Raw genomic sequence first — 15,292 nt, 5'->3', positions numbered from 1 at the left:
ATTCCCCAAGGCTGAAATAAACCCAGAACCTGAGCCTGATCTTTTCCTGTCAAAACTGTTTCCTATACAGAGCTAGTTCAGCTGTCTCCACAGGACTCTTCATGAGTAGAGAAAGAGAGAGGGCTTTGCTTGGAGATTTGAACAGTCATCGATAGAAATTTAATCCATAGAGTTAATGGAGCCTAGAAAATGGTTCAACTCACTGTCAACATGAGTTGCAATTTAACTGCTTGAACATGGTCAGTTAGAGAGGTTTAAGAAGCCTTCTTTGGGTGTCTCATCCTTCAGCTGCTGGTCTCACAAAGTGTTTTTCTCCTGTGTATGTCCTGACATATTTACCAAGTCTTTAAAGCTATCACAGGTACCCTAAGCAATTTTAAAGGGAATTGGAAACCTTTATGAACTGTGATACTGACTGGAGCCCTTTATCTCTGCTCAGCATGATGGAAACTTATACATATGGGAGACAGATGACACACCTGCTAGAGACAACTTCATTTGAAGCCAAATGCCACTCATGCTATATATTCTGTATCTTCATGGGCATGACATAAGAAAACAACAGTGATGGGATCTATACTGTTAGAATTTCCTGATAGGGGCAATATTCAGGGTTCCCTTGTCTCCATTTAAACCAGACTTTTCCTTCACCCAAAGTGTCCGTGGGAACACAGCTTAGTCTGGTGCATCAGAGTCAGAGCATTACATAAGAGATAAAATGTTACTGCATTAGCTGACACATCCTGTAGAAGAGATACAAAAAGAGATCTACAGCAATATTGAAAAAGTGTCATGGAGAATTATTTTCTTATTTTTAGATCAAGACTGAAATCGCAGTTAGGATTCTGTAAAAAAACATATTGATATCACTTCTGTAGAAAAAAAAAGCTCAGGTCTTCCGCAACGTATCCCTCAACTACCCACTGGTGACAGAAATGGGTTTTCTCTAAGCTGTGCCTACAGTAGTACAACACCGTGATTCTTATTCAGATCCATTTAGGTTTATCTGTACTATTTTGCTTTCTCAAAAAGAGAGAAAAAAAAGGAAAATAATGGTGATAGAATGTGGGGGGAAAGAAATGTTATTTTCATTTTACTCACAGCACAAACAACCTGTCTATCTTCTTGTTTGGTTTTGTTGTATGAATTCACTCTGAAGTGATGATACAGATTACGAGGCTGTTATCCTGAATAAAAAGTGCTGCCGTTAATTCTCTTTTGCTGCAGCTATGGGCCATTATTTCCAATAGCTGTAGGTGTCACTCGCAGTACTGTGACCCATCAGGAAATCTCAGGAAACTGAAAGAGTTTACACAATGGCCTGGCAAGAATATAATTTACAGGGCAGCAGAAGGGGCAACTGCCTCCTGATCTCAGATTTATTCCTCATTGCTATTGCAGAGCTTAAATAAATACAAGGAAATGTACTTTTCCTGCTGTTGAGCTGTTCTCCTGCCACTCCACGGTGAGTTTGAGCTCCCCAAGACAGTATATCCTCTGTTCTCTTGCTGCCTGCCAGTGTTAGAGCCTGTGTCAGGATTGCAGCCTTCTGCAGGGCCCTGGCAGCAGGGAGGGCAGGAAATGTCCATTGCTTTAGGGGTTCCAGGGGGGAAAACAAGGATGGAAAGAGTAAAGATGAAGGAGGAATTTATATCTTGTTAGTAGCAAGCATAAAGGGGATAGCAAAACAGGGAAAAGAGGCAGCATCTGGTGGTGAACATCTGGGACTAGATATTCCATAGATAGACTGAACTTTTTATTAATTTTTTTTCCTGATGTTCTTTCATTTAAAAGAAAATATTTTTAGTCCCTGGCTTTTTGTATCCACAATAATAATTTAAAACAAGAGACACATTTTTCAGAGCTATTAATTTGTTTATACCATTGGGAAATATTTAGCTGCTGTATAAAAATTTGTGCTGCTCATAGTCAGATCATAGAAATTGATGGGAAGAATATTTTTTCTTATACCTACCTTTAAAATGCTGGGAAATGATCCTCTAAAGCTGAAAACCAAACTTATTACTATTGGGATTCCTGGAGATGGACAAATAACTTGTGGTTATTATCTTTCTTGGGAAGATTTGACTTTCTTTCTGATAATAATCTTTAAAAAGGTTATAACTTTTTGTTGTGTCTTTCTTCTTCCCTTCCCTCTTTGTTTATTCACTGTTCTATCATTTTTTAATATTTAGTGGTTTGTAAAGAGCTGTGAATATGTGGTAATTGAAGCAGAACCTCTGAAATGATGAATGCATCACCATGAATGTTTTTTTTCCTTACATTTGAAAGTAGCAATTAGAATGAGATGCACACTGCAAAAAAAACATACTCTCCATGGATACTTCACAAATAATTCCTCTGAATCCCTTTGGTTTTCCTATTTGTTTATTAGCTACTAGCTGAAGGTATGCAGAAAACCATTGTTAAAGGAGTAGTAATTAAGGACTAAATTAATTTACTCTATAAAACTATTTGCAGCCCAATTTTTAAAAAATTCTTTTTGATCTATATGTATGTATTTTGGCTGTCAACTAGTGGTTGGGCTCTGTATTGATTGTTTCTGGAATCCTCATGGATGTGTTCGAAAGAAAGGAACCTAAGATTCCCCACCTCTTTTTTTTTAATGGAACCTCCATCAGTTTGGATAATGGCTTGATGTGGCTTCTCAAATATAACTAAGAGCTCATAGTGTCTAGGTCTATATCTGTAGATTTACTGTTGCCTTCTTCAAAATATACTGGATTTCTTTACTAGGTCTGTTTCGTTTGGAAATTAAAATGTATCACTACTGGAATTAACTACTACTTACTAACCTAATTCTACCAGACTCTTTTGTTTCCCTCTTTCTACATTATCCAGCACATTTTATTCTGTCTCTACAGTGCTTCTGCTACAAATGAAGAACAATCAGCAGCTATGCCATGTTATTGCATTATACAAAATTAAGAAATTGAGATACTGATGTCTTTTCCTTCAATATGACAACAAATTAAGGAAGAAAAAAAATAAAAAGAGACAGAATTAAACCCTTTACAGTGAATTTCCACAGATCTTGTATTAACACAACATACTGATCTTGATCAAACAGAAAGCAGATCATTAATGAGATAGTACAAAGGGAAAATAATTATAAATATTGCTGTTACAATATTTTACATAGGTTGCAAATTCATTGAATCAGGGACTGTCTTAATTCTTTCTGAGTAATGCCTGACATCTTATGATACTAACAAATATTAAAAAATAATTTATAATATCAGAGAATGGAAACAAGCTTTAATATGACCAGAATTATAGAAGAAACAGATTATTAATTTTCACTTATAAAGAGCATTAACTGCTAGAAAGCTAAGTGTTCCTGCCCACCTAAAGACCCACAAGAACTGCAAGAAAGTGAAATTAACAATTTTAGGATATATCATAATTTTAACTCTTTAATTCATATATAGGGCTTCAAATGTATTTTGCTTTGCAGTCCAGTTTAGTTTGCTAAACAAACTAACTTCCTGTTTACTGATACTAGTTTAGCCTAGCATCTAAAATTAACAATGCAGGACAGCTAATTTTGAAACAGAAATAGGTATTATATTTGAAATGGTAAGATTTTCTATTTTGGTCTTATTTGAAGGCTTTCCATATGTCAATTTATAACGAAAGGTAATGAAAATTTTTGTGTTTTCACAAAGCATTTTTCCTGTTTTCCAGCAGGTGCTTTCTGATGAAAAACAATTGTACCACTAGATTTCCAGAAAACTTTTACCTGTGTAGACATTTAAGGAGTGAAGGAATGAGCACAAATCCCCAGATAAACTTTTGCCTTATTTCTATTGATTTGAAAATGAGATGGTATTAACTATTGTGTTTCTATTCTTTCAAATTTGGAAGTCAAACTTTACCTGTACTGTGCTGTGTTTCACAACCAAACAAAATTTCACCTGAAGAAAGAACATTTTCAGTGTGGAATATCATGGGAATTTTCGAAATCTCAGGAAGGAAACCAGCCTGTGAGAGGATCCTTCTATTTTTTAGCACTGTATGGTTTTCTAGGTACATCTTGCCAATGAAAATATTACCCCTGAAGCACTCTTATTATGTTTTTGTCATGAGAGTGAAAGAGGTATAACTCAAAGAGCCTCAGGCAACAGTGAATTACCATGGACTTTCCTATAATTGAGTGAAATATATTTACACTCTTCAGTAGGTGAGACAAAATATATTTTGAGTAAAAAAAGGAAAGTAAAAAAGTGAATGAGCCAAATTGAATGTGCTATATATTTATCATTAGGAAGGAGGGTAAATTAATGCATATGGAAGCAGGAATCCAGCAAAGCTTTTACAGTAGAGGTAAAAGAAAAAAAGCTGGTGTTGTTATATTAATGATTGCTAAATTATCAGTCAGATTGCTGATGAGAGACAGTCTGGCTGTTCAGGGATGTGGGTGAGGACACTTGCATGCACACACATACACACCCCTGAAGATGCACCCTCAAACCTCATCTTTCTATGCAGGAACCACTCCCTAAGGCTGAGATATGCACCAGCTATTCAGCTGAATGTGTTTCACCTAAGACACAGTGCCTGACTGTTTTCTTATTCTTTGCGTGTCTCCAACTGAGGTAAAACAGAAAAATAAGCTCTTTCACTAAAAGGTACATTTACTTCCCATGGTTTAGCTCCTTGTAGTAATTTAACCATGTCTGTGCTACCTGACCAAGGCTTTTGATGCTAAAACCTTTTCACTCTGAAATTTAGACTGATACCTTCTTCCTGTTTAAACTATGACTGAAGTTAGTGGAGCTTTCACACCTTACTGTTTAGCCCAGGCAATCTCATTTCTGCTTTGAGACACAAAGTAGAAAAGCAACTCCCACAGACATTAACTGAGGTTACTGGGCTGAAGTCAGATCTATTTTAATATCCCACAGTAGAAGAAATAATTCACAGGTTAGTAATATGCTGGCATTGCATACAGACACGATTACCTTTGATGGCTTTTTGTCCTTGCAAAGATAAACATGACAGAGCAGTTAATATAATTACACTATGGTTAAGCACACTTATGATAAGAAAGAAGAATAAAAAATTCTGCTTAAGGCTGATTGCATTGGAAAGATTGGTCATTTCAAAGTAAAAATTGCAACAGAAAGTGGTATGTAAATAAAAAGTCTTAAAATGAAAATTTAAAAAATTACTTAAAACCACTTACTAAGACTAATAAAATTGAAAAACTGTGATTTAATAAACACATATTTTTCTCAAGCACTTTTTCAGTGCCAGCAAAAACAGTGAAGGCTTCCTACTGAATATAATTTGAATCCTAGAATTCCAGCTGAGAAAAACTGACACACAGACCATATAATTACAGAGATATTTTTCTTCAAACTTTTTTTCTCTTTGATCTCTTCCCTAAATAATGACAAAACACATAAAAGCTGTGATGAGTGTATCCATATACTCTACTCTTGAGCACTTTTTTCTTCACTCACGTATGAGAACTATTCACAAACTACTTGTTCAAATGGGTACTACCAAAACCTGTTGGTTTGGAAGATTCTGCAGGTATTTCTTGTATCAGTAGGGAAGAGAATAGGTCAGTACATCATCTGGTCCAACATGCCTGCTCAAGCAGGACCACCTAAAGGCAGCTGCCTGGGTCAATGTGGTGGCTTTTGAGTGTCTCCAAGTATGGAGACTCCATAATCTTCCTGGGCAATCTCTGCCAGTGCTCAGTCACCCTCACAGGAAAAAGTGCTTCCTGATCTTCAGGAGGAACCTTCTGTACTTCACTTTCTGCCCTTTGCCTCTGGTCCTGTTACAGGGCATCACTGAGAAAAGTCTGATGCAGTCTTCCTCATTTCCCCTCTCAAGTGGTGTGTGCTTGCTTTTTACTCTCCTCTCTGCCCTGAACTCTACCACCATCTCATGGTTGCTGCAGCCATGGCTGCCTTTGACCTTCAGATTCCCAACCAGCTGCTCATTGTGAGCATGAACCACCTCATCTCATTGACTCTTCTATCTCTCAGAAGAGGAAGTTACCATCAGTGCACTACAGGAGCTTTCTGAATTGCTTAAATTCCTCTGTGCTGTCCCTCCAGAAGATATCAGGGTGTCTGAGGCCATGAAAACCAGGGCTTGTAAATATGAGGTGGTTTCTATCTGCTTGTAGAGGATCTGATAAATGAGAACTGACTGAGACTTCTGAGTAGGCAACAGACCAGTCCAGTGCTCCCCATTAAGGATATATATGAGTTTGGAGAAAGGGAACAGTGACAGAAAGTTGCTGACCAGACTTGAGAGACAAAATGTTCTGTGAAAAACACCATTCTCTTATAGGGCACTTCAGTAATTTCATTTTGTAAGTTTCAAAGGCAGGAAGACACATGCTCTACTCATACTACAAATAGGTTTCACACTTTGATGAAGAAAACATTACTTTTGTGATTTAACCCCCCTACCCCATATCATACATGTAATTTATTCATTCTAGCAAGGAGAATGAGAAATCAGTCTTTAAACTTCAGTGTAATAAGAGTGGAATCCAGTGTAAAAATAAATTAGAGACAGAATTTAATTATTGCTTTTCTCTGCATGATTTGCTCCCCAGCTCCTTTGCAAACTTTCTAACACTTATTTAAAATTCCTCTCTTATCCCACATCTGTTGACATTATTTACATACAGAACTCTGATGTGTTTACCATACAATTAGAATAGATCTTCATTTTAATTAAATATCAATTCACAATCACAGCTTCAAGCTATTTGTCAGCACTGATAGTGATCAATAGAAGGCGATGCTGAACAAAGAAGACAAATAGATTTTCTGAGTAGTCAAATATTTTTCATTTCTTCACATACCCCATTTTTTAATAGAGGATGAAGAGATTAAATTTCTTGCATCCTTTTAGTTATTCCATGGCACATATTTAGAAAGTTGAAATGAAAAGCTAATTGCCACATCATTATGCTTAATTGACATGCTACCTTTTTCTCTGTAACTCACCATGACAGCTTCGTTTAACTGCGATGTGATGACTGCCTGTCCCAGGAGTAACACTTGCAGTAGCTGTGCGCAAATTCCTAAAAGTAAAACTTGGTTAGGAATGTGGAATTCACACCAGGCCCCTTGGGGTCATGAATCCATTATCTTGCTAATGCAAAATACACATAACACAGCCTTGTAACTTACAGCTTAAGTATATATCATACTCAGTTTACACTTTTTGATTTTTGTGCTGACATAATTTTTGAGCCTTTTCAGGTCTTTCACACACTGACTGGTCTTTCACACACTGACACTTTTCAGGTGCCTTCACCCACTGACACTTTTCAGGTGCCTTCACCCACTGACATCTGTCCCTTCACCCACTGACATCTGTCCCTTCATGATATGTTTATGGTCATATCCCTTCTCAGTCTTTACTGAACAAGCAAACCTCTTTTATTCTTCCCTCTTGAGATAGTGCCCAGTTTCTGGTCAGCATTCTAGTAGTTCTCTGCACCTCTTAAATTTACCTGCTTTGAAAAAGTGTCAACAAGGTTCAATGGGGGTGAGCTCATTTAAACACAGAGTTACATCCTCATCAACAGTGAACCTGTTTTAGCCAATATGTGTTTTCATTGGTTGCCTTTACACATTTGCATTGAATTGGAGACATGCTGGACATTGTGTGATTGACTATTTTGCACCCCATACCTACTTTTAGGTCATTTGCAAGCATTTGGTTTCATTGTTCTGTGGAAATACTAATTGTTGATTCCAGAATGTATAATCTTTCTTTTAGATTTTTTTTTTAGATTGTTAGAGATACAGCTCCAGAGACACCTTATAGCAGCCTTCCAGTTCCTGAAGAGGGCTACAAGAGAGCTGGAGAGGGACTTTTGACAAGGGCATGTATGATGGGTCAAGGGAGAATGGCCTTAAACTGAAAGAGGGTATATTCAGATTGGATATTAGGAAGAAATTCTCCACTGTAAGGGTATTGATGCACTGGATCAGGTTGCTCAGAGAAACTGTGATTCCCCCATCCCTGGAAGTGCTCGAGGCCAGGTTGGAGGGGGCTTTGAGAAAGGTGGTACAGTGGAACGTTTCCCTGCCATGTCAAGGGGTGTGGAACTAGGTGGTCTTTTAGGTTCCTCCCAACCCAAGCCTTTCTGTGGTTCACTGAAATACTGATTACAGACATTTGTATGCCTGAAAGATAATTCTTTCACATTTTGTGGGGCATTATTCCTTGGCAATTAAATTACATATATTTTGAGTGCTACATTTTAACTGTACATTGCTTCAGTTTGAAATCTTAAATTTTAAGACACGAAATTTAAATAATTAATTTCATTTTAAAAATACTTTTATTTTTCAAGAGAAACGGGCTGAGAAACAGAAGAAAGGGAAAGAGAGCAGAGGTATTTTGATAGTAACCTACTGGCCTGTCACACTGGGGTAACAGATGAAAGGAGACTATAGCTCTGTGGAGAGGTTGGGAGGTCAAACAAAAATGAACCTCACTAATGGAAAGGTCTGTTTTTCAAGTAGTAAATTCAAATCTGTATTAAATTTCTAGGTTGAAACATTTTAATACTGTTCTTGCCTCTAACAAATTTTAACAGCACATTTCTAATAATTTGCTTGTGTTTTACTTCTGTGTCTACTGAATATCAATTTCTGTTTCATATATGCTGTTCCAGTAGTGGTACCTATTTACAGGCACTATGAACCTGTGTGCAAATGAAATGTGTGTACAATGTGTGTGTGTATAAGTGCATGCATTTACGTGGATGTTTTAAGTGATGGCTATTTAGAAAGTTCGAGAAGGGCTTCATGCAATGAAAAGTGAAATGGATGTGAAAGAAGGACTGAAAAGATAAGTGAATGAAGGGGCATAAATGGAGTGTTAGTTGGTAAATATCTAGCCAAATTTTCATTTAGCAGAGCTCTGGCTGAGTGACTTAATATCTAATCCTGCTATACCAAAGAGTATTTATTTCTTAAAAAGGTATATTTGATGTAGCATATGCAGTGATGCTGTGATTGGAACTCAGTAATATGTGTAGGGTTTACTCTAGCTGCAAATAATATGATTGAAATTTTTTTTATGGCTCATTAAATAGCTCTTTTATCTGTGTCAAATGGTATTCCCCTTCACATATAAATGCCATATTCTTATGTGAATATTTGCATGTCCATGTTTATCATTCACATTTTCATGACTATCCAAGCATGTGAACTAATAATTTTCCAGTAAAGTTTCTTACAGAAAGCAGATGTCAGAAGTCTGAAAGAATCCAGATAAGTAAGACCATGAGAAGTTAATTTTTAGTTTTGCAATATTTGCCCAGCTTCAGAAACAATAACAATTAATCACACACCCTTTGATTCCTACACAGTAATTACGTCAAAATCCATTTCTAAATATAAAAAATTACTACAAAGTCACACTTCATTATAAGACTGTAAAGACCAAAGATGTAGTATTACTGGGTACTGCTAAATGTATTTTTACATGACATCGTAAGACATGAATGATAGGAATGCTCAGTGTTTAAAAGTTCTGAATAGAAAGCCAAATGATAACTTGTCTTTATAGAGTCACATGAATTAATTAAATGAGAATTGTATCTAGTCAGAAATTCTCTGGAGATTTAATTATTAATTAAATGTTCACAATAGAATTTTTATGTATGTTAACTTTGCAATTTTGAAATGTGCTGAAACAATAAAGATATCCACATAGATTTAAAAATAGATAAACTTATTTAAATAAATTGAATCGTATTCCCACTGCTAGCCAACGACAAATACCATCAGGTAAACACAAAGTGGGACTTAAACACCATAGCAGTTCTTCAATAAAGGCATTTAATCTGTATTTTTAGATAGTGCAGTTTTGAAAACCCTCTGCCTTCTATCTTTGCAGGCCTTTTGTTTTGTTTTGTTGTTGTTTTTGTTGGTTGGTTGGTTGGTTGTTCCCCCCCCCCCCCCCCCCCCCTTTTATTCCCTTTAATATGTTTTGGCAATTTTAAACCTGTTTTGAGAAGGATTTTCATGTCTTCCAAATTTGAGACTCATCAATATCTCTTTCCCCTCATGTGCCTCAGCTTTTCTACCTTTTTCTCTTTGCCTGTGGTTCAAGTAAAATATTACAAATAATAATATAAACATGAATTGAAAACTCAGTTGCTGATCTATTTAATATCATATGAGAACATGGGCACCAGTCCAAAGTATTTAGACTTCTTACTGTCATATAAGCTTTGAATGTTCTAAAATCCCTTTCACTGACGTTTATTACCTCACAATTGGGGTGGACTAAAAGCATGCCCACCGGCAATTAAGGAAATTCAGCTAATGGCTGATAATTTATTAGGCCACTGTAATTCAATTCCACTATTATGTGCCTTAGCTCTTAGCAAGCTCTTTCAAATGAAGTTAATACAAAGGCTTTACTTAGTAGGTTTATGGTGGCATAGACAGGCCTTATCAAATTTCTCAAGGATATGTTATTGTATCATTTTTTAAAATAAAATTACAACCTTCCTGCCTATTTATGTAGACCAGAAGTATTACCTAAAGCTATTTTAAAAAATAAATTTAAAAAATCAGAGTTTCTCCATTATAAGGGTATATATGTTATATATAGGGAGGATGACATTTAAAATGCAGTCTTCCCCATGCTCACTGATCCTAGGCATGCTAACTAAGCAGTCCAATGTTTCTTGTATGCCACTGGGTCAGCTGGCAGATACCAGTTAGCAGGTAATGAAGTACTTTGGGTCCAGCCTGGTAAGCACTTGTTCCCATGAGTCACCCATATGCGTGCAAATCTTCCCATGACTGCTGAAATTTGCTGCACACAAAAATCCTACAGATTTGTCCTTACCAGTTTTTGTGTTGGGTAACAGCTGAAGTAGAAAACCTGTCTCCATTTGGATTGCTCTTGAATAAGATGAACTTGATGGAACATTCAAAATGCGGGATTCAGCGAGGAAAAGGATCTCTCTGTAGGTGAGTGTGACTCCAGTCCTAAATTACCCATAGTGAAACAGACTGGCAGTGTCATTAACAGAAAAGCAGGTGTAACAATTAAAATACTTCACTTCCCAGTTCTACCAACCATCCCTCTGTGAGAAGCCCACCACCTCACAGCTCCCAGTAGGGCTGATGATTACATAATTATTAAAAAAAAAATGCAGTCAGGAAACAAGAAACTGAGTTTCTATCAGACATATTTCTCAGAAAAGGCAGGAAAAGATTAAGGCAGGGAAGCACCCTAGGTGGTTACTGTAACTGTAGTACTTCCCAGAGTCATCCAAAGGATGGGACACTGCTGTGCCCAGAGATGTTGGGCAGGTAGTGGATAAGACTGAATTTTTCTTTTCAGAGTAAAGAAAACCCAAAAATGTCTGCTAGCACTCACAGTTGTAAACAGTTTCAAAGTACAGGGAAAATCAATAGTAAGGCAAGAAAAAGCATACATACGCATCAGAAATAAACTAGCACAGAAATTTTCTGCAGTTTAGCCTCCCCGCTTACTTGTGTGAAAAGATATTTTGCTACAAAGATTGTTTCCTTCTTTCTGTGAAAGTCAGGAAATGCAACCTGTTTCATGAAAAAATCACCCACCCTGTACTGAGCTCTGAGTATGCTGCATACACTTTCCTCATAGGGAATAATGACATTAAATAATCATGGAGTGAGGAATGATCTATGAATGAAGAGGGCTATCTGTGTACCTGTGACAGATCGTATTTCAGCAACTGTAAACCAGACCAAACACATCTCATTAAAAGACATGCTAGCTGAGAACACTATAGCTGTATGGAGACTGTATTGAAAGCTCTAATTCCAAGGTTCTTGGAGCTGTGTTTCAGAGCTGAATTTTTTTGTGCTGTATTGTCGAATGTCTACTAGTGTATGAGAGAAAGAAAAATTTAAATGGACAAAAAAAAGAAGGGCTGTCAGAGTGAATCAGTCACCTAATATTTGCAAACAGAGTTTTTTTAACTATTTGTTTCCAAACAATGTATTACTTGAAATATTTTTCCATTATTTTTCCAGTTGAAATTGAGAGCCAGGGGATATATTGATCTCTTGAAAGAGCTCAAGAAATTTAAAGATAAACAAGACTGTGGTGGCAAAAGGCATATAAAAACATATCCATTGTACAGTGAGGGACAGTAGAGAGATGATGAAGTTAATATTGAAGCTACTTTAGAATGGAAAAACAGATTTTCAAGAAAACCTGTCCCTTCAAAGATGACTGAAAAGGAGATGGACCCTTGAAAAGACAGTTTTAATGAAGTTAGCAATTTATTAGCTTAGGTATGTGGCTGAAGTATCTCAGGAAACTAAAGCTATCCTGGGTAGGACTTTGCCCTTAGATTAAGACATCCAAATGCAGATATCAACATAATTAGGATGCTTGATGCAAGTGCCTAAATATAAACATCTCATGCTGCACCCTGTCCTCCATCTGCCAGTCCAGATGCACAGAGAACATTTCAAACGCACATGTGTATTCCTGCAAGTACCCTGGCTGACTAAAGCTTCATTATAGATAAGGGAAATTTAATCAATAAGGTCAGTTGAACCTGGGGATTTGGCTCAGCAGATGCCACTAACCACGTCAACCAGGATTTCACTTCAGCTTCCTGAATGCAGGCATCTTTCAGATGCCGTAGAGTATCCAGAATATCCACATATAATACAGCACCTTACAGGAAAGAGGAGAGGAGCTGGAGGCCAGACATGACTCTCACATGTGCTTCAAATACCACTCAAAGTTTATGCTACATAGAGGACTGGAACTCTCTGATTAAAATAGGAGCTCAGAAACCTAGCAGATGGTCCATACCTATGTGTAGGTGTCTACAGTCCAGAACTGAATCATGCTCTTGGGTTTTAGTGGTTTTTTTTGGCTCTGTTTCCAACACATGCCATATCTTCCATGATTTATTTCCTTTGTCAATGTGAAATGAAAAGAGAGCATATTAAAATATGGGGATCTGGGGACAGTTCACAAAGGACACCTCTGGCACAGCAGTTTGCATGATGGTGCTATTTAAACAGAACTCTAGAATATTGTTTATTTGAGTATTGAGTATCGATTTTTCTGCTCATAGCTACCCATTAATTAATTGACTTCTTGCAGTGTTAGGATAACAGCAGTGGGAAGAGTTAGAACTGAACCTTGGTCATAGTAGATGTGCTATGCTTTTCACTACACTACAGACTACTGCTGAGTTTTTTCCCTTTATTAGCTATTAGCATGTCCTCCAATGACAATCAGGAAGTCTAGCTTAAAGCTCATTGAAAAACAAGGACAGAACAAAACCAGGGGCTTCATCTTAATTAGGAATAGAGATGGACTTCTAGAAGATTTACAAAATGACATAAAGAAAAAAATATGGGTTTTTTTGGGCCTTTGTCAACAGTATTCCTGAGGAACCTCTGGAAGAAATAAAAACTGCAGACCCTGAGGCAAGGTATTTAGTCTTTCCATGGCATGCCTTCTGCCAGAATTAATCTTCTCAGGAGGATTAGATGGTGCAGAGAGATATAAATTATATATAACTGTACCACTTTGTGGAAATTTGGTCTCTGCTGTCAACTCAGACCACTCTGGAAATTTCCTGCTCATTTTTATTACCTACTAAACTGCTTTACTGTAGGGCTGGAAGCGATAAGTTTTTTGATGTCAGAACTCACAGGATAATACCTTCTTGAATGGCTCACAGCTGTGTGAATGATGATATTGTCTGCTACTAAAGAAAAATCAGAGATATGGTCAGTGTTTGTTATCATGTCATTTTATACATCATTTTATCACTTGCACTATCTCCAACATCCAGAATTGTCTGCTCAAAGCTTTTACCCCTTTACTGTAAGTTGCTGAGTTACTGCTAGCAAAAATTGCATTTCCTCTCGAAAATGTGTAGTGATGTAGTTAATCAAAGTAAACAGTGAAGGGATGCTGAACTCCACATAAGCTGAGGGTCTGATTCTGCCACCCATGCTTCCATTGAGCAGCTGTTACTGAGACACCCTCACAGAAGATAATTGAACTATTCAGTTGAAATAATGTTACCCACTGTGTACGGGCATTGGGGAGTTCAATTCTGTATGCTAGATGCTGTGAGGGAACTCACAAAGAATTATGAATTACAGCAAAAAGAAGTGGTGAGGTTATTTTTAATTTCAAAGAATGACAGTAAAAGTTTTCATCTGTTAGTTTTCTTAGACTTTTTATGTTTGTCATGTAATGGTTGGCAAGCAATAACTGTACTTGCCTAGTGATGCTGAACTGTCAGCCCTGCTCATCTCTTTACGAGTGAGGACATACTTTTTAATAGCTGGTAATGGCTGCTACTGAACTTTGTCTGTCCTGTAGAGCAGGTGGAGAGATGGTTTTATGGGAAGCACTGACACTTCTCAGAGTCTGTTCTTGTGATAGCTTCTTCTAGTCAGTATTGACAAATTACTTTGCTGCCTGCATATATTTTCTAGGCAAACCAGATTTGCAGCACATATAAGTATTACATTTTAACATTTGAAATCTAGCAGCTGAAGTCCCCTGATTGTTAAAAGAAAATTTGGATTTCAGATATGTTATAGCTTCCAGAAACTCACTCTTAAATTAATGAGCCAGAGTTCTTCAAAACTTTTTCAAGTGCTGATTAACAAGGCAATGCAAACCCTTTAAAACTTTTTGCCCTTTCCCTTTATTAAAAGCCTGACATTTAGCAAAACTGGTTGATGGAATATGATGAATCTTACTACGTGTGCTGTGTGATGGAACATGATGCAAAACCTAACACAAAATCTGAACTGAAATATTGCCATTAGTTTGGACACCTACTGTTTAATGTGATTTTTTTTTTTTTCTGAAGAAAATTACTCGCAGGAGCAAAGTGTTCCAAGATGATGTGGTATTGCAGGAGGATGGCACAGCTCCACATTAATCTTTTTCCAATTAGAACTTGGGAACATTTCTGGTGCCTGGAGGGCTCCAAGATTTCCTCAAATGTTACCTCTCTGTTAGCAAATTCAAGGTATTTACTCACAAAAAAAAAAAAAAAAAAAAAATTCCAAAGGAGTTAAAGTGCAGGTGGAAACAAGAAACAATGCAATTGCTTGAAGTACAACGCAAAGAGCTTAGCCTTAGGCAAAAAGCCAAAGCAGGCATTACTGGCCTGCTGGGTAGATAATAATAAATAACTGTTGTTAGAAATACAGTGCAACAATTATCCAACTAAAATTAAAGTATGTGTTTTAAAGGAAGAAAACAGAAT

The sequence above is a fragment of the Aphelocoma coerulescens genome, chromosome 1, assembly GCF_041296385.1.
Source record: "Aphelocoma coerulescens isolate FSJ_1873_10779 chromosome 1, UR_Acoe_1.0, whole genome shotgun sequence".
Lineage (NCBI taxonomy): Eukaryota > Metazoa > Chordata > Aves > Passeriformes > Corvidae > Aphelocoma > Aphelocoma coerulescens.
The sequence above is the reverse complement of the archived record's forward strand: the minus strand, read 5'-3'. Positions refer to the sequence as shown.